We start from the raw sequence: 19,014 nt of genomic DNA on the forward strand, positions 1-19,014 counted from the left end.
ATCTCAGCTAGGGGTTGGACCACCTCACCCCTCACCCCCAGGTTCCTCAGACCCCTGGTTCAAACCTGATTTTTAACCAATGTCAAGTGGTTTTGATGATTGATGTTTTATAATCTGTTTGAGGCCTGAAAGACCTCTTCTATGCCTTTTTCAATATTTCCTATTTCCCTTGATAGTCTAGAACTAGAGGACCAAGTAAAAATATAAAGAGCCCATCAATCACTTCCTTTCTGAAAGAAATCTCAAAAGAAAATTCCTAGGAATATCATAGCCAAAATGTAGAACTTTCATGTTAAATGTTTTTTTTGTTTGTTTGTTTGTTTGTGTGGCTGGTTTTTTTTTAGAAAACAGCTAGAAAGAAAGAGTCCAGGTATTAGGGAACAATAGTTGGGAATCACACAAGACCTGGCAGATTCTACTGTGAATGAGAGGACACATTGGAATACAGAATACAATATTCCAAAAGGTTTATAATTAAGGCAATGTAGGCTTATAATTAAGAATAATTTACTCTGCAAAGGTAACCCTAATCCTACAGGAGGAAGAATGGTAAAATGAGAGAAGACTTTCAAGCATTTTAAAAAAACCCTTACTTTCTGTCTTAGTAACAACTCTAAGACAGAAGAGCAAGGGCTAAGCAAATAAGGTCAAGTGACTTGCTCAGGGTCACATAACTAGGAAGTATCTGAGTCCAGATTTGAACCCAAATCCTCGAGATTTTAGCATTGGTGCTCTATCCACTGAGTCTCCCAGCTGCCCTCTCAAGCATTTTTAATGAAAAAAAATCAGCATTAAACAAGAATTTTGAAGTGTAAATAGCAGAGTCAAGGGAAACCTAGAAAAGTAAATTTATTTAAGTAATTAAAAGAGGTTGTGTGATGATGATGAAAGGCTACTATTTTAATGGGGGAACAGAAACAATATTCTTTCATAAATTTAGTGTCTTTAAATCATATTTAGTGAATCAAGTAAGAAAAACAGAATGGCGGTGTATTGGTTCTATTCAGAAGGTTTTAAGAAGGAAATGAAGAAAGACAGACAGACAGACACACACACACAGTAGACAGACAGAGAGACAGAGACAGACAGAGAGATAGAGACAGAGACGGAGACAGAAACAGAAAGTAAAAGGAATATAATATCATAGAAAGGATGAAAAGCCTGGGAAGGAACTGAGAGGAAGAGGGATTAAAGATTAAATGGAGGGCAAAGAACAGGATTTGGAGATGTAAGAAAGAACTAGGGGTAGAATGACAACAAACTGCAACCAGATAAGCAAATTCATGAACATGGAAGTGAAACTCATGGGAGGGATGGCAAGATCAAGATGGTCATATCATTGTATATTTGAGATTGTGCAAAATAGATCATTAATAGGAAAATTAGTAAGACAGGAACTGGGAAGTTAGAGTGCTTGAGGGAGTATCATTGGGTATGTTGAAATCCTTCAGAATATGAGATAAGGATTTAAGGAAGAGAGAAAGATTGTGATCTAGGTACTGAACTCATGAAGAAAGAAGGGAATTGTCTTGGTGATCAGTACATGGTAGCTACCAGAATTTTGTTTGGGTGGTAGATGTGGATTTAGTGATCCTCAAAGGAGAGGTTACCAAGTGATGGTAATGGAAAATGAGCTTGAATGTGGCTATTGGGAATAAGGATGAGTAAAAATGCAAAGGTGGCTAAGGAGGTTAGGTTAAAAGGATGGAGTCACATGTCAATGAGTGTAAAAAGATGGAAGGATCAGGAAAGAAAAAAATTTAAGATAAAGCAAAGTTTGTTATGTTATGGCACATGAATTCAGAGAGTCCAGTGGAAGAGGTGAGTAGCTTTAGAGAGGGACATTGAGGTTTTGGGTTGAGGATGATGGGAGTGAAGGAGTAGGCAGTAGGAAACAGAATGAAATTTGAACAATGACAACCAAGTATTTATGTAACTCTTAAAGGGGCTATATAATTATTATTTACTCATAGATTTGGTACCATTAAGGGTAGTATTCTTCCTGTATAAACTGAGCACAGTTTCTGGGAGGGGTGGTATTTACAATGTATTATAAAGGAAGGAGTGCAATTCTAAATGGGGGTGCAGGGTGTATTACTGACTTCCTCTACTACTTTTTTTAACTTACAATTTTTTTGTCAATTACCTGTAGAAACAATTTTTGACAATTGTTATCCAACATTTTTTGATTTATATTCCCTCCCTCTCTCCCTGCCTCCCTGCCCTAATGGTGGTAAATAGTCTAATATAGATTAGACTAGTGTTGTCGTGCAATGCATATTTCCATATTCCTCATGCCATGAAGGAAAACACATATCACATGTATAATAAAAAATTTATGAAGGCAATAAAATGGAAAATGGCATACTTTCATCTGTAATCAGAATCCAACAGTTCCTTCTTTGGCCCTTACTACTTCCAATATTTAGGTTCTCTCATTAGTTCCCTGCCCTATACCTCTGGAAATCCCCCCATTTCCTCTTAATTCTAGCATAGGGGAAAAAAAACCACCTAGATTGGTTATCAGAAAAAGAGACAAAGAACAATTTACTTAAAATAACACGCATTGTGATGTCAAGGAAATACACCAGCAGAACTATTTCCAACACTCCTCCCAATTCCAGCCTGACCCCTTCACCCCCAATCAACCACCACCAGGATCTATAGCATAACCCAATTTCTTTTCATAAACTGCTCCCTTCCTCACCCCGTACACATTTTGCAATAATGGCGAATTAGTGTTTTCTTAAAAACACTCAACATAAAGATAGAAAGAGATTGATCACTACACTTGTTAGTCCTGAAAATACTCATTATACTAATCTAGTCTAACCTTGAGGAAACCCTACTGGCCAAGGCTCTGTGGCCCCTTCTAGACTTAATCATGTTATTGGACCAGGTTTGGTCCTAGAGGAGCCTGCCTCTGAGTGAAGGATCCCTTTTCTCAAATTCTTTGATTCCTTACTTGTCCCAACCCAGTGTGCCCCATTTAATACCATTTCTCATACCTATAGTTAACCCTGTCCTTATATTGCCTGATGTCCCTTTGTTTAGGACATGAGGGTACAATTGAAAGAGCTATAAGAAAATTTATTTTCTACTGGTGATATAAGCATAAGCCATTTCAAAACTACGCTTTTAAGTGCAGAATTATTATGAATGAGGGTCATATTTTACAAATCTGTCTTATAGACACGAGTCTGTGTCATATTGTGGTAATCTCATCCTGGAATCCATTTTTCCCCCATATTGCCCAAGAATTCATGATACCAGAATTACCAGGGTTTATTTCTCATTTTGATTTTAAAATTAGTTTTTGGTATAATTGTAGTATTATTATTATTAGTTTTAGCAAAGTTTGTTAGTGCCTAATTTGAGGAGAAATTTATATAGCAATAATCATGAATTCTCTGTACTGTTTGGGTTTTTCTAAGATAAGATTTTTTTCTTGTTGCTTTTGAAATGGATTTCTTTTCAGACCTTACCTGGTGAGACCCTTGTGCACTAATCAAGCATTTTTAAATATTAATGATTGGTATTTGGGGCTACCAATGACTGTCACCTATGTTGTGACTATCTTTATTATTGTAACTATTATTAGAATGTCAGTTGCTCATGACTAATTTGAGGCTTGTTATTTTTGCTGCTGAGCTCAAATTTGACTAAATTGCTTGGTCTACTATATATTGTTCTTAAGTCAGTGGTTAAACATTGGTATTATGGAGTGGCATTGTAAGCCTCCAAAAGAGTTACTGGCAAAACATTTTTACATGGCAAATATTGATGCATTTAAGTGTTTACCGAGACTTGGAATAAACCATGTGATGAGATTGAGGGTTATATAAAAGTTTCGAAACATATGTACGTGAATTAGGATACAAAAGGACAGTCAGTCTGGGAAAGGGATTTGGATAAGCTACTATTTGTGAATTGTCTGAATCATGTGAATGGAGCAAGTTAGCAGAAAAAAACTCAGACAGGAAAAAAAACTACTAGATATTAGATTGGGATATGAAATAAATAGAGGGGGTTTGGGGATGAGATTAGATGTTATTTAGGTCAGCATCAGAAGAGTAATCTGGTTTTGGGAAAGTCACCTAAGTCCAGTTCAGGCAGAGCCAGACCCTGAGATGAGACACACACAGATCCCTATGTAAAATAACAGTTGTTTAATAAAATAGGGATAGGTTAGAAGGGATTTGGATGTAACTTACTCTAATAATAACTACCTACACCTCCCCAGATTTGCAAATCTCTTCAGTGCTTCCCTACTCTATTCCTTTACTCTCTATATAACCCCAAATTACTGGACTCAGCTAAGCTAACACTAAACCCCTCTGCCCCCCTTTGATGATGTTAGGAAAAGGTCTAAGTGCAAGTCTGACAGGGCTCAATGATGGTCTCATGATCAGCTGTCAGTTGTTACAAGAGCAGCACAGAAACTCAGCAGATGTCAAATAACCAACAGGGTAACAGGATAATTCAAACAGCAGGTAGGATGTGAAGTTCTGGCAGTCAAATGCCACAGGGAAAAAGCTAATCTCCTCAGGTCCACCCAGAGAGAGAAAAGCCACAGCCCCAGGCTCAACTGACTCTCTCCAACAATAGCTGCTCTATCCCAGAATTTCAGAACTCTTCACTCTGCTGTCCATCTGCAAACTCACACACCTTACTTAACTTTTCCTATAACAGATATCCCTTCCCCTCCGTGGAAGAGAAAGGAGGTCTTAATGAAATAAAAGGATAACTTTAATAAGCAAAATGATACATAGAACACAGAAATTCAGGTTCAAGCTTGTGGATTCTCACCTTAGTGTTAGCTTAGCTGAGTCCAGTAATTTGGGGTTATATAGAGAGTAAAGGAATAGAGTAGGGAAGCACTGAAGAGATTTGCAAATCTGGGGAGGTGTAGGTAGTTATTATTAGAGTAAGTTACATAGTAATTAACAGAAAAGTTTGGTGAGCTACAATAGATAACAAATATGGTAGTTATGGTGAGGCTTGAATACCATCAAATCAAGCGTTTGTCTCTCTACTTGTGTTTAGAGGTCCATGATAGAATATCTCCCTTGAGAATTATGCCAATGTAAGATCAAAGGAGTTCATTACATCACTGAAAGGCACATGGATGGAACCTCATAGAGCATGTTGCTTAAGTTAAACCAGTTCTCTTGAGTCACACAGTGAAACCCCTTCTGGTTGTAAAAAATGGGCAGGGCTCACTGGATTAGTCAGAAAGCTCCATCTGATGGTAGACATATACATATACATATATACACATACATACATACATACATACATATGTATATAGAGAAAGACCAGTGGTCCAATTTAGGAACTTTCTTGGGAGAAGACTTACGTCCCCTCTTGGAGGCTCTTCATTCAGGTTCAATGTTGGGATGAAATGAGATGTGTCATAAGCTGTACCCTTACAAAAGATTTTCTTCACTCTGACACAGCAAGGATATGCAACAATGATACAGTGGCACTTCGTTTCTGTAGACATGGTCTCTGTCACTTCCATATGAAGATGATTCTAGTGGACTTCTGGACTTCTATCAATCTATCAAGGAATCTATCAAGTCCAAGGGACTCTGCCAGCTCTGACATGGCCAAATTTTTTATAAAGGCTTGAAAATGCTTTGGAGATGGCAAAACACCAAGTCAAGCATATTCCCCCTTTGTTGTATCTATAATTTAGTGCGGAGGACTTTGCAGCTATTAAATATGGAAATTAGTAGAACTAAGGGCATTAATAGCTGAGATGGAGGGTAAAGTCAGGTTGGAGCAAGTACATGCAGGACTCAGATACAACAAATTCGTTAGAGTACAGGCGAGTACCAAGGAATTTAAAGGGAGCGCACTTAGTTTTGAAGTTTTGCTAGACACTGTAATAGACATTGAAAATAGGCTCAAAGTTGTTTGGAAAGATGCCTATGGGCAAGCCCCACATTCAAATGGTCCAGGAACTCATATCAAAACACAGACCAAAAATATGAGGCAAAACAATTACTCTAGGGATGACACAAAAACTCATAAGAAATCTGAAGGAAAATACTAGAGAGTAAGCCTGAGGGAAGGGAGACCATGAAGGATGAATAAACATTCACCATAATCTAGGGAAGGTCAAGGGAGGTACATTTCACTTCTTTAATGGCTGCAGGGAAAATGACCGCACACAATCTAAATGCCCTCAAGAAGAGAATGGGCCCTGAATCTTTCAGAGGCTAAAAAGTACAGGACAAATTCTAATACTGACAATGATCTCCATAGCTGTTTCTACTTATTCTTTTCCATCTGGACTCAGAGGACTTCTTACAGAGTCCTCTAAAAATTGGGAATGGGGATTGTTTCTGTTTTGTACAATAGAGCACATGTGACCACTGTGTTCTAGTCATTCTATGAGAGACAAACTCATATAGAAGAGTCTATTCATCCTCTTGTAGGTTGGGGCTTTGCAGGTCTGAGTAACAAAAATTACCCATACTTGGGATACATCAAAGTGATCTTGGAATTTCATGAAAATATTGCTGGTGTCAACAATGGACATTCTGGTCTTGGTTTTTCCAGATCCCTTATGTGTTGATGGAGTGGGAATGAAAGATAGTGCGTAATTGAAACCAATCCCAGTCTGTTCAGACTATTAGCTGAATACTGCAAACTACAAGCTGGGACGTGATAATCTGTATGTTCGTGCTAGAGGAATGAAAAGTGGAATACCGCTCTAAAACTTTAAGAATATAGAATCCGCTTTTGGTCTCCACCCTCCATTTGGGAAATTTCTTGCTGTCAACCAACTTTAACATTTGCAAGCCTCCTTCATTGGTTAGCTTCACTGGTTATTGTCTTCCTGGACTATGTATATTCTCTTTCATTTTTCCTTTCTGATTTTTGTTGCTATAATATAATCCTTCGTTATTTGAATTGTAATTCCATGGAAGAAAAAAAAATATGTGCATGTCCACAATGTTCTTTCTCATTCATTCTCTTTCTTCTCTCTGTCTCTGTCTCTCTCACGTTTTAAAGAGTTTTAAAATCTTCTTTTTAGTGACCCATATTTCATTTCTTTCCCTAAGGGTAGGATGTGTGTGTGTTTGATTCAGGAATGTAAAGCAGTTGGGTTGGGGATTGGGACTGACTGTTTAGGTATTGGGATTTCACTAAGTCTCCATAAATACGTTCATTGTTTAATTTCTGGAGTCAATTATTGGGGAGGTGGGATAAAGGCTGGAGAACAAGATGCTGAAGGAAAGGGAGTTGGGAGAAAGAATTGATGTCAATTTTGAGAAAGAAAAAGGAAAAGGGAGGAAAGGGCAGGGGCAGAGGTCAAAGAGTGGGTTAAAGGAGTCTAATCCATCACTCCCATTGGTCAAACTTAAAAATTCAGAAAGCCAATCCTCCCTAGAGAGGGGTGTGTGTGTGTTTATTTGTTTGTTTTTTGGTAGTTAAGAGGAAGGCTATAGTTCTTTTTTTGTATGGTAGCCTAGGTGGCAGCAGCCTAAGCTGGGCATGGGGTGTGGGATAGAGGTATTGAGAAAGCAGAAAGTGGAACCTCATACTTTGGCTAAGGATTTGTCCTATGGCTCTGGGCTCCAAGCAGGGCCTGTTGGACTTCCAGAATTGGCCGTGGCGGACAGGACAGTGTGTAGCTCCCTCTGAGATTTGATTCCAAGGAACACTATTCTTGCTCAATTCAGTATTAAGCTTTCTATGACTGGCAAAATAAATGACATATTCAAAGTTACAAACAGAGCAAAGTTAAACTAAACCTTAGTTATTTGGATTATAGTTCCTTAGTAGTTGAAGGTTGTATCACATAATCATGTATCAGTACCCACAATCGCCACGCCTTTCAGCAGTATTTGCTCGATTCTTTGCTGTGTATCCTATTCTTTCAGTTGAAGACAAAAATATGCCTGCCTACTCTTGCTTTTGCTTTATCTAACCCTTCACCCTCTCTTACCTGTTCCAGCTCTCTTCCCTACTTTCTTCAAATTCAAAGAAAAGAATCTTCCCTTCTTCTCCGGTCCCTTAATAATGATTGCTAGCATCACTAGGGTTTGACATTTCATGGAATACTAGAATCTCACAAAGGTTTGAAGAACAGTTCTAAAAGCATCTTCTCTTGGGTCCATACCTCATACTTGAACAGAAATGGTGAGACCAGGGTTCTTGGGAAGGGAGAACTTATTTGTCGACCCTTCTATCTGTGCCAATCTTCTAAGGAGTATAAATGGAAGTTCTTACCACTCTTATAAAGAGGTGAGAATCCACTAACCATCATTCTCTTCTCACTCCCACCAGATTTCCAAGATAATACAGGATATTGTGGGTAGATGAAACAGAAAAATAATTCAGGGAAGGTTTGCAGCTATCTTTCCAAGGACCAAAATTCCATGGTGCCAGGCCACTTGGCTAAGTTTCCAGGAACAACAAACTACATTGCTGTTCTTCACCCCATACACAGGAAAGTATCCACAATGTAAGGTTCACAATAGGTCTGAATAACCTCTAGGGGGAGCTAAACCTAGTTTTTCACCTGGCAGGTAGCAACAAAACCAAGTAAGTCCCCTGTAGTGACCCAGCCCACAGATGACCTCATTGTGCCTCACCCACCAAGCTTCTTTGATTGTGCTGTAATGGGGACAGAGTCCAAACCACTTCACTCCTTTGGGGTTCTCTCTTCCTTCTTTGGAAGTGTTTACCTTCTTTCAGTGGCTCTGTGGTTCTCTAATCTTTCTCTTTGTTTATATATGTATATATATATATTTTAACTACCAAGGAAATTGGCACCATTTTCCTCTTTCAGTTCCCTCCCTCTTTCACCTCCACAAAAAACAAACAAACAAATAAAAATCCCAAAGTCAACAACCCTAAACCTTTCCCTGTGCTTTAATCTTTTTTTGTCCTTGGAAATTTTGAATATACTAGCTACTCTTCATTCCCATTCTTGGCCCTCTGGGCAGATCAGCATAGTAATTTAGGTAATATCCCAGGTGGGTAAGCAAAGAGCTTTCCAGATTTCCACTAGCCTAAGGGAGGAGGTTCTGCTGTTTGGCCAAGCCCAAATCCTGTTGTTTTGGAGCAAATGATGAAATTATTTGGTTGCATGCCAGTCTAGTTTGCCCAACCCTGCCACTCCCTTTGCCTCCTGGAGGTACACATGTTCCAAGAATCGTTCATTTACTCTTGCTATCACTCACTAGTCATCTGGCCAATCTGCCCTTTGACCTAAATTGTCCAGTTGGGTGGCTCACTGGGCTTAGAATGGTTAAGAAGTCTAGTTCTCCCTAATGCTGGATTCTTACTTCCTTTGAGTCCACCATGTTTGTCACTCAGGCATTATTTTTTGACTCTTCTTTCTTATTTCTACTCAGTGACCAAGTCCTAATGATTTTTTTCATAACATTGGTTTGCTTCTTTCTATTTACGGCTACCACTATAACATAGTCTCTCATACAGTTCTTCAATTCTTTAACTTGGGGCAGTTAGATCACCTTAGAGGTTAGAGGTTAGAGGGTTAGAGGGCCTTACCTAGAGTTAGGAAGACTTACTTTCCCTTATTCTGGGTTTGGATTTGATGAAATTGAGTCAGTGAGTAGGATAGCAAAAAATCCCCATTCCCCACTTTTATTAGATAAAAAACAGTAAGGATAGAGGCAAACACTTAACAAGGATACATTACAGTGATGGCGAACCTTTTAGAGACCAAGTAGCCAAGATGCACCCTTATGCAGCATGTGAGCCATCCCCTTACTCCACACAGGGAAGGGAGGGAGAGCTCCCATTGGGCTGCTGGGCAGAAAGGTGGGTGATTAGAGAAATGTCCTCAGGTGTGCCTGGAGAGGAAGAAGGGAGCATTCCCCTCTGATATGCATGCCATAGGTTTACAAACACAGATATATTATGTATTAATAAGTACAACTTTCCCTGTTCCCTGCTTTCCATGCAAATGCACTTAGGTCAGTAGCAACAACAGCAGCCATAATAGAGTAAGGAGTCTTTCAGGTTGGAAAAACTATACCCTCTTTATAAGTACAGCTAAAGAACAATATCCTGTTATGATGTACTTATAAATTCATTTGGGTCTCATATAACTACTAGTAGGGGTTGTTTTGAATTTCTAATTGTACCATGCAGCTTAGTCATCCCATTGGAACTGTAAAGAGTGAAATTATGGTTGAGACTGAAAAAAATCTAAATTTAAGTGGTTGCCAAGGAAAATCCCAAATAATAAAATACCCAAGTCAGCTGCCAAATTTTATGGTGATTTAATTGACATAGTAGAGAAGATTTTAAGAAGGAGTTTTAAAATTCACAGAACCCAAGATGCAGGGACAATGTATGGTACCTACTATGGCTCTCTGTGGATTTTACATTCTCTACCCTCAGTTTCATCATCTATACAATGAAGATAGTAGACTAGATCATCTCTAAAGTTCCCTCCAGTTCAAAAACTATGACTTCATGATGCCCCAAACACACTGTATACTTTTCTACCTCCAAGTCTTTACTCACACTATTCCCTATCTCCTATGTCTTCCCTTATCCTCTTGCCTTTTGAATTCCTACCCAACCTATAAATTCCTATTTAGATGCTATGTCCTTCTGATTCTACTCATCTATAAGGGCTTCCCCACCCCCCACCTCATATGACACTTGGTTTTATACCTCTTTAATGTAATTATAGTATATTTTATATTATAATTCTTTAATATTATAATTATGAATTGTGTAATTATTTTTCTACATGTCAACTCCTTGTTCAGTTGTAAACTCCATGAGAGTAGGGACTTTACCTAATCTAAATTTTGCATCTTACCCAACAATTAATGCAGTACTGTGTACATATCTGTTGAACTAATATATGAAAAAACAAATGAATAAAATTTCTCCTGAAGAAAAACTACTTTTCATTTCCTTGAGTTTCAAAATATTTTAGATTGGGGTGGGAACAGATGATAAGGAGGAGGATAACATTCATTCATTCAGTTATTCACTTAACAAACACTAGCCTACTATGTTCTAAGCAAAGGTCCTCTCCGGATAGTCCATGGTTAGATGAAAACCCAGTCTAGTCAAGGAGATTAGACATATGAACAAAAGCCCAACCATCTGAGATGCTCATGCTTTTTGAGTGATATGGATCACTGCTCTATGAGCACCAAGTATGGAAGCATCATTAGGGAAGGTATATGGGTAGAAGGATAATGAGGATCCTCAATTTGAAGGAATTCCCCGTGGATCTGTACCCCAACATACCCCCTCTGGTATACATTTGTATAGTGCTTTACAAACATCATTTCATCTTACCCTCCCAACAATGCTATGAGGTAAGGATTACAAGGAGGGAAAAAAACCACATGGTATTACAAAGAAAATAAAGCCTATTGAAAGAGTTAGTTATATCTACATATAAATCCATCTCCATATCTGTGTCTAGCTACACATATTTGCATGCATGGCATAATTTTCAATCCTCTTATGTTCCTACTTGTTCTCCTTAATACATGAGCTTCATATCACCAATTGCTTTTTTTTTTTTAACCCTTGCCTTCTCTCTTAGAATCAATCCTGCGTATTGCTTTCAAGGCTAGGCAATGGAGGTTAAGCGCTTTTCCCAAGATCACACAACTAGCAAGTGTCTGTGGTCAGATTTGAACCCAGGATCTCTTTTCTCCAGGTCTGACTCTTAATCCACTGCACCACCTACTTGCTACCTCTTTTGAACATTTTGCAGCAGATATTATTTGAACATCTCAAACTCAATGTTTACAAAACACTATTTGTTACTTCCAAATAGATGAACATCAAACTTTTTCCCATAAGCCCCACACTTTTCTAAATTTCCCTGTTTCTGCCATGGACATTGTCATCTTTATAGTCTCTCCAGTGACACTAGCCTTGGTGCTATTCTTGATTCTTCCCTCCTCTTACCCAATTAATTGCCAAGTCTCATTATTTCTTCCTCCACACATTTCTCTCATTCATCCCATTTTCTCTATTCATACAGTCAGCATTCTAGTGTTATGTGGAAACTTAAAAGTGGATCATTATCCCTTCTCCCCCCCACCCCCCCACCCCCGCCCAGGGCCAGTTGTTCATTATTTACCAACATATCCCAGGCTCCATGATTATATACAAAGTGAATATAATGTGATAAGGGGAAAGGGGTGCAAAGAGAGTGCTAATGATCCTACCTGGTGTAGGAGGCATCATTTGAGCAGAACCATCAAGTCAGATAAGGGCTGTAATACTTGAGTACTCCAAAGCTCTCAGAGCCGCTGTGGCTAAAGCTTTTGGCCTTTTATAGTCAACTTGATCAGGAAGATCTTTGAACTTATTTGTGGAATGGACCAGCCATTCACTAAGATGAAGATGGCACTCAGCTTCCTAGAGAATATCCCAAAGGCAAAACCCTCTAGACTATAAGGGTTTTGTCCTGATTCTGGTAATGAATAAAGTAGGCTTGTTAGTAATCTAACTCTTGTGATTTGTGATGAAGTAAAAGGTGGTATTTGCCTACAGAGGTACGAAAAGTACACTTGACATTCTCCTTCCTGTATATTTGAGACGGCAGAATATGGTGAATTTGTGTTTACTTTTAGTGACTGTGAGAGACGTTAAAGTGACTTGAGGTATGAGTTATAGATTAAAGGGGTGTTTTGGGGTACAGATCCATGGGGAATTTGAGGGTACCCTTCAGGACAATGGGCAAAGAGTCCCCAACTTGGGTTTAGAGTAAATTGGAATATGGGTTTGTTAGAGGTGGGCATTTTTACCCATGGAGCTGTCTGTCTGGAGGGGCTACATGAATCTGGGTTCCAGTGCCAGTTCCCATGGGGCTAGGATGACTAATTCAAGATAGTGAGAGTTATCTGGTCAGTAGACTTTTGAGCCCCTACCATTATCTGCAGGAAAAGAGAATGTGGGACTGAGCTAGAAGACCAGGTTCAAAGATGCGGAGTACGAGAGCTCATGAGTTGATCTGTAACGACACAAATAGTCTGTCATCAGACCTATACTAGATGGAGCTTGCTTTTTTCTTAACTAAGGATTAAAAAAAAGTATCTGTGTACCGACTTGTGTTTGTTACTATGTTTATGTTCTGTTCTGATACCTCATTATGGTGTGGAAAATCACCCTAGGTGCTCCTAGGTTATGCCAAGGAAATGCAAGATCTAACAGAATTACTAATATAGAAACAGTAGCAAAAATAAGCGGCCATTTTATCTTGAACTTAAAAGTTGGCTTATCACTTTATGTACGTGATCTCATTTAATTCTTACAATAACACTGAAACAAGTTGGCATTATTCCCATTTTACACATAAGGAAAGGGAGGTTCAAAGAAGTGAGTTGACTTATTCATGGTCACATAACTATTAAGTTTAAGAGGCAAAATTTGAATCCAGATGCCTTCTAATTCATCATTCTTGCTTTCAAAGGGTTTCAATTATGCCCCAAAGATGAGCCTAGCTAAATACAGACAAGTTTGTTAGCACGTTGGTCATTAGGTTATGGCAGCCAGTGAAACAGTAAAATGCAGCATGGCACTCAACACCACATGGTCATCTTGTGCTTCTGCAAAGACAACGGCAGGACAGTAAGAGCGAAGAACCAGATTTGTAGATTAGCTACAAATTTTAACTGTTGTTATTCTAAATAAAAGGTTCCAAAGATTAAATACTAGAAGACTATTAATATTGACATTCTTGCTAGGAAAAAATAAAGATTTAAGGAAATTCCAGCTGACTGGAAGGAATATTAATAGGTTTTCCTTGGATGGGCAAATCAGAGGAGCTTCCAGAAATAGTTTAAGGTGCTGGTTCCGGAATGTTGAAGGCATAATTGAGGGAACAGAGACAGCATATGCTCCAAAGAGATGGACATAGAAAGGCAACAAGTTGTGGCAAGAAGTAGCTTCAAAGAGCATGACTACAAGCAAAGGGAAACATTTGCTCTAAATTCAAGGAAGAACAAGCCTTGGCAACAGAATTGAGTTTTATGAGGTCTCCACTGGGAGAGAAAAGGTTTTTAAGTAAGGCAATACTAGATGGAGGAGAAAGCTCTGGCCACATTGGTTTTTCATGCTTATCTCACTATCACCGTATTAAGGTCATCTCCTTTTCTCCTTAGGACACTGTGTATCTGTGGGAAAATGTGCCCCAAGTTTATGGGGGAATGTTTTACAGCTACTATTTTTATTATACCACATAACTAAATGCCTGTACTAAAAGCTAATTTTAGCATGGGTCTGGGAGCAATAGTGCCACAGGGTACCCGAGAACAGGAAAATAATGACCTTCTGGGAGCTCAGCTTGCAGACTTGTCAGTGTCGAGTTGGGGGAGGCAGCCCAAAGGTGGGGTTACATAAACAGTAGAAACAAAGGAAGAAAAGATTGTGATTATCATCATTTCTTACAGAAGACAGAAACTAATATAAAACAATTGCCATGCTGAGAGAACGAAGAGGCCTGAAACAATGTCGGGGGATCCACTTGACAAGCACAGAGGCATTACTGTTAAGAACCATCACTGGAAGTCACACTAGTGTCACTAACTCCCACCCCACTCATAACATTTTGACTTTATCCTCTCAGAATACAATTAGAAGAATTAGCCAAGTGCCTGATCTCTCCTTGTCTGTGGAGGAGAACTTCCAAGCCACATAGTCATTCCAGGCACCATCTTTGGCCTCTTACAACTCCACAATAGTTGTTTCACCACCACTTGGGCACCCTCCACTCCTCATTCCTCTACCATTCCCTTGCTTCCCAGCTATACACATCTTCCTGACACTCAGGGACAACTCCATGCCAAGGCTGACTCCCAATGGACAATGCTAACCAACCTGCTTGAATTAAGTCCTCAATGATTAACATACTTCCCACTCAGTGACTCCTAACCCCCACTGTCAATGTCCAAACCTCCCACTCTCCTCAACCCCTCCCCACAATGCTACACTTTAAAGCTTCCTGGTCTTTCCATTGTCCTCTCTGGAAAGCTTATTTCATAGATAATTTTCTACTTAAATTTTTTTCCCTGTTCATTTCCTCTCCTGTCTCTCACTGAGACTTGGCTCCTTCTTGATGATGACATAGCCTCCATCGTCTTCTTTTCAAGCATTAGTTATTCTTTTATTCATGCCCATCCCCTAACTCATTGCTTCCTATTGTCACTTCCGTGCTCTCCATCTACCACCATCACTCAGAAATGACTCCTTTGGGGATCATTCAATCAATATTTATCAATCAAGAGTGGTTGATTTTGCCTACCAATCTCCAAGATATCCTTTTCCTCAACTAGTTAAGTGCCTGGCTCACAGCAATTTTCTCCTCAACTCCTGCCCTCAAACTAATGGACTTCAAAATACATAATGATATGTTAGCATATGTAAAATCTATAGTATATTGCTTGCAGCCTTGGGGAAGGGAAGGAGAGTGAGGCAAGGAAAGAATTTGGATTGCAAAATGTCAGAAAAATGAATGTTCAAAATTGTTTCTGCAGGCAATTGGTAAAAAACACATATAATACTCTCTTAAACACCTTACTCATCCAGTTCACCAATTTACTCATTTTTCATGGACCACTCTCCTATCCCACTTCACCAGCACACAGAGAGGACATTTTGGCATCCACCTCCAAGGTCAGGAACTCTGAAATTCCTTTGTCTAATCATTCATTGTTGAGTTTTTAAGTTGTATTTGACTCTCCACGACTCCATTTGGGGTTTTCTTGGCAAAAATACAGGAGTGATTCGCCATTTCTTTCTCATGCCATTCTACCTCTCCCTCTACTTTGTAACTCCAAGCACTGTTCTTCATCTTCCCTAACCTCCAATCTCCCCACCCCTAGGATTTTTCCCAGGCCATCACCTCAACATTAAGTAAACATACTTCTCTTTTCTGATATTGATCTCTTGGTGGACCAATTAAACTCTCCTCTTCATTCAACCTCAAACAACAACTGATCAGAAGAAGGAATTTCAGAGTTCATGACCTCGAAGGTAGATGGCAATATGTCCTCTCTGTCCCATAGATATCTTAAACTCAATATGTCCAAAATAGAACTCATTACCTGTTCTCCCTCCCAAGGGGAACCCCGCCCCCCACCTCAATAAACTTCCCTCAACCTTTCCTGTTATTGTCCAGGGTACCACTATCCTCCCAGTTACCAAGGCTCAGAACTTGGGTATTATCCTCAACTCTTTCTCTCTCATCCTCCATATCCAATCAGCTGCAATTCTTGTCTTTTCTACTTTTATAATATCTCTCACATAACCCCCTTGCTCATCTAACATTACTACCTCCTTGATGCATGTCCTTATTAACTCACACCTGGACTATTACAGTAGCCTGATGGTTGATCTTTCAACCTTGGGTCTCCCTACTCTAGTCTATTTTCCTCTCATCTACATAGGTATTAGCATGTCACTCCCTATTTAATTCCAGAGGCTCCCTATCACTTCCATGATCAAATATAAAATTCTCTGTTTGGCTTTTAAGGGCCCTCTTAACCTGGCCCCTTTGTAACCTTCTAGGCTTCTTATGCCTTACTGTCATGACTCCCCTCAACTCTCTACCCCCAACTATGTACTCTGTGATTCAGTGACACTGGCTTCCTTGCTGTTTCTTGCAGAAGATACATCTTTCCTGTGTCTAGAATTCTCTTCCTCCTCCTCTATGCCTCCTAGAGTCTTTAATTCTTGGCTAAAGTTCCTCCTTCCATAAGAAGCCTTTCCAAGTCCTTAATATCAATGACTTCCCATTGAGATTATCTCCATTTTTTCTAGTAGCTCTCTCTAAAACAACAACAACCTTAACTTTCTATCTTAGAATGATTATTAATTATTGATTCCAAGGCAGAAAAGTGGTAAGGACACTTACCTGCCCTTTATTTATCTTGTTTGTACATAGTTATTTGCATGTTACCTTTCCTATTGGGCTATGAACTACTTTAAAGGCAGCTGGATGGCCCAGCAAATAGAGTGCTAGACTGAAGTAAAAAAGATCTAAGTTCAAATCCAGTCTCAGATGCTAGCTGTGTTACCCTAAGCAAGTCATTTGACCTCTGTTAGCCTTTTTTCTCCTTGTAAAATGGGGATAATAATATTTACCTTCTGTGCTTCTTGTAAAGATGAGATAATAACTGTAAAATACTTAGCACAGTGCCTACAATGTAGTAAGCACTATATAAATGTAGTGACTGGCACTTAGTATATGATTGTTGACTGACCACAATTAATTTGTGAGTGGCATAGATGAAGATATAACTAAGGAGTCTGAGAAGGACTGGTCAGACAGATAGGAAGGGAACCAAGAGGAAGTGGACAGGAAAGCCCAGGAGGGAGGGAGAATCTAGGAACATAACAAACTCAGCAAAAACAGCAAGATAGAAAATTAAAACACAGACATAATTTGCCTTTCTATATATTGCCAAGAAAATCTAGCAGGAAAAGCTAGAAAAATGGGTTTCATTTGTTATGACAGGATTGCAACACATTCAAACCAGTGTGTAACTGGGGTAGAGTGGAGGGAGATCATGAGATCTAAGTAGATTAACAAACTGGGAAGTTAGGGTTTTTGGAGAGAGCACCAACAAGAATGTTGAACTCCCATATGGTGAGATCAGGAATTGAAGCGGATGTGAAGACCAAGAGCTAGGTGGTCTTCAAGAGTTTGCAGGTCTCAATTAGCCTGAACTAATTGAGAGAAGAGGAAGAATATCCTGGGTAGGGGAGGTAAATAATGGCTACCTGAATCTGGGTTGGGTGATAAATTTAGATCACGGTGAATCTCAAAGGAGAAGCTGATGCATTATGGCAGTGGGGGAGTTGGAAGTGGCCTTGGTGGGTAAGGAGAATTCCAGCTCCTCCTTTAAGACCAATGTGTTGGGATTGTTGGGATTGGATTAAAAAGTGCAGGCAGTACTAGAAAGGATTAGCCAAGAATACAATAACTTCTGAGGAGAGCCAAGGGTTAGAGGCTGCCAGAAACTGGAAGGAGCAATGTAGATTGAAGACAGTTAAATGAGGGTGGTGGTGTACACCTATAAAACTAGCTAATATGAGGGAGGTAGAGGCTGATGGATTGCTTGAGCTTGGGAATTATGAACTGCAATGTGCTAAACTAGGTACAAAATTTAGAGCCAATTTTATGAGCCCCTGGTAGGAACTGGGGCAGAGATGGCAGGAGGAATGAGGAGTGGGGGAGGAATAAAGTGCCAGATTACCAAAGAAGGTCCAGTAGGACACAGAGTAGGTCAAAACTTCCAGGTTTAACATCTAAAAGGATTAATAGTCACTGCACTTTTCAGGTTGGATGTCTCAAAAAAAAAAAAGATGAGAGGAATTTTGGGATGTTGAGTAGAGAATTGGGCTAGGATCAAAGTATCCTAGGACAACATCCAAACCCTAATGGATAGACTGTCAAATATAGCCAAATTAGACAAAAAGAAATAGCTTTAGGGGTGAGACTCAGAGAATTTAGACATGGGTATAGTTGCCTCCCCCCCTTCATTTGACTTGCTTCCAAGGGACTAAATAGCAAGGGCACAAGTGAGAAGCATAGTCTTGAGCCCTAGAGAAAGAACACTCCCTACATATATATTCATAAATTATACTCAGACATAATTCTAAGTTCAGTTTATTAGGGTCATTTGTTTTAATAGTTTTATGTCTGTCATAGCTGAAAAAGAGAGCCCCTAAGGATATGTAGCTCCACATTGAATGGAAGAGGGACTAACCATTTTTCAATGGTTTTCACCAATTATGAAGTTTTAAAATTAAACTTTGGCTTGGAGTGTGCCATGTGGAGCACTCTAAAGCAAGAGAAGGTTGAAGATTCATTTTGGAGTACTGTAACCTTGTGTAGGGTGAAGAAACAGGCTATTGCTGTTCAGTTGTGTCTGACTCTTCATGATCCAGTGAACCATACCATGCCGATGCTGTCTGTGGGATTTTGTTGGCAGGGATACTGGAATGGTTTGCCATTTCCTTTCCTAGCAAATAAAG

This window comes from Monodelphis domestica, chromosome 5 (assembly GCF_027887165.1).
Source record: "Monodelphis domestica isolate mMonDom1 chromosome 5, mMonDom1.pri, whole genome shotgun sequence".
Classification (NCBI taxonomy): domain Eukaryota; kingdom Metazoa; phylum Chordata; class Mammalia; order Didelphimorphia; family Didelphidae; genus Monodelphis; species Monodelphis domestica.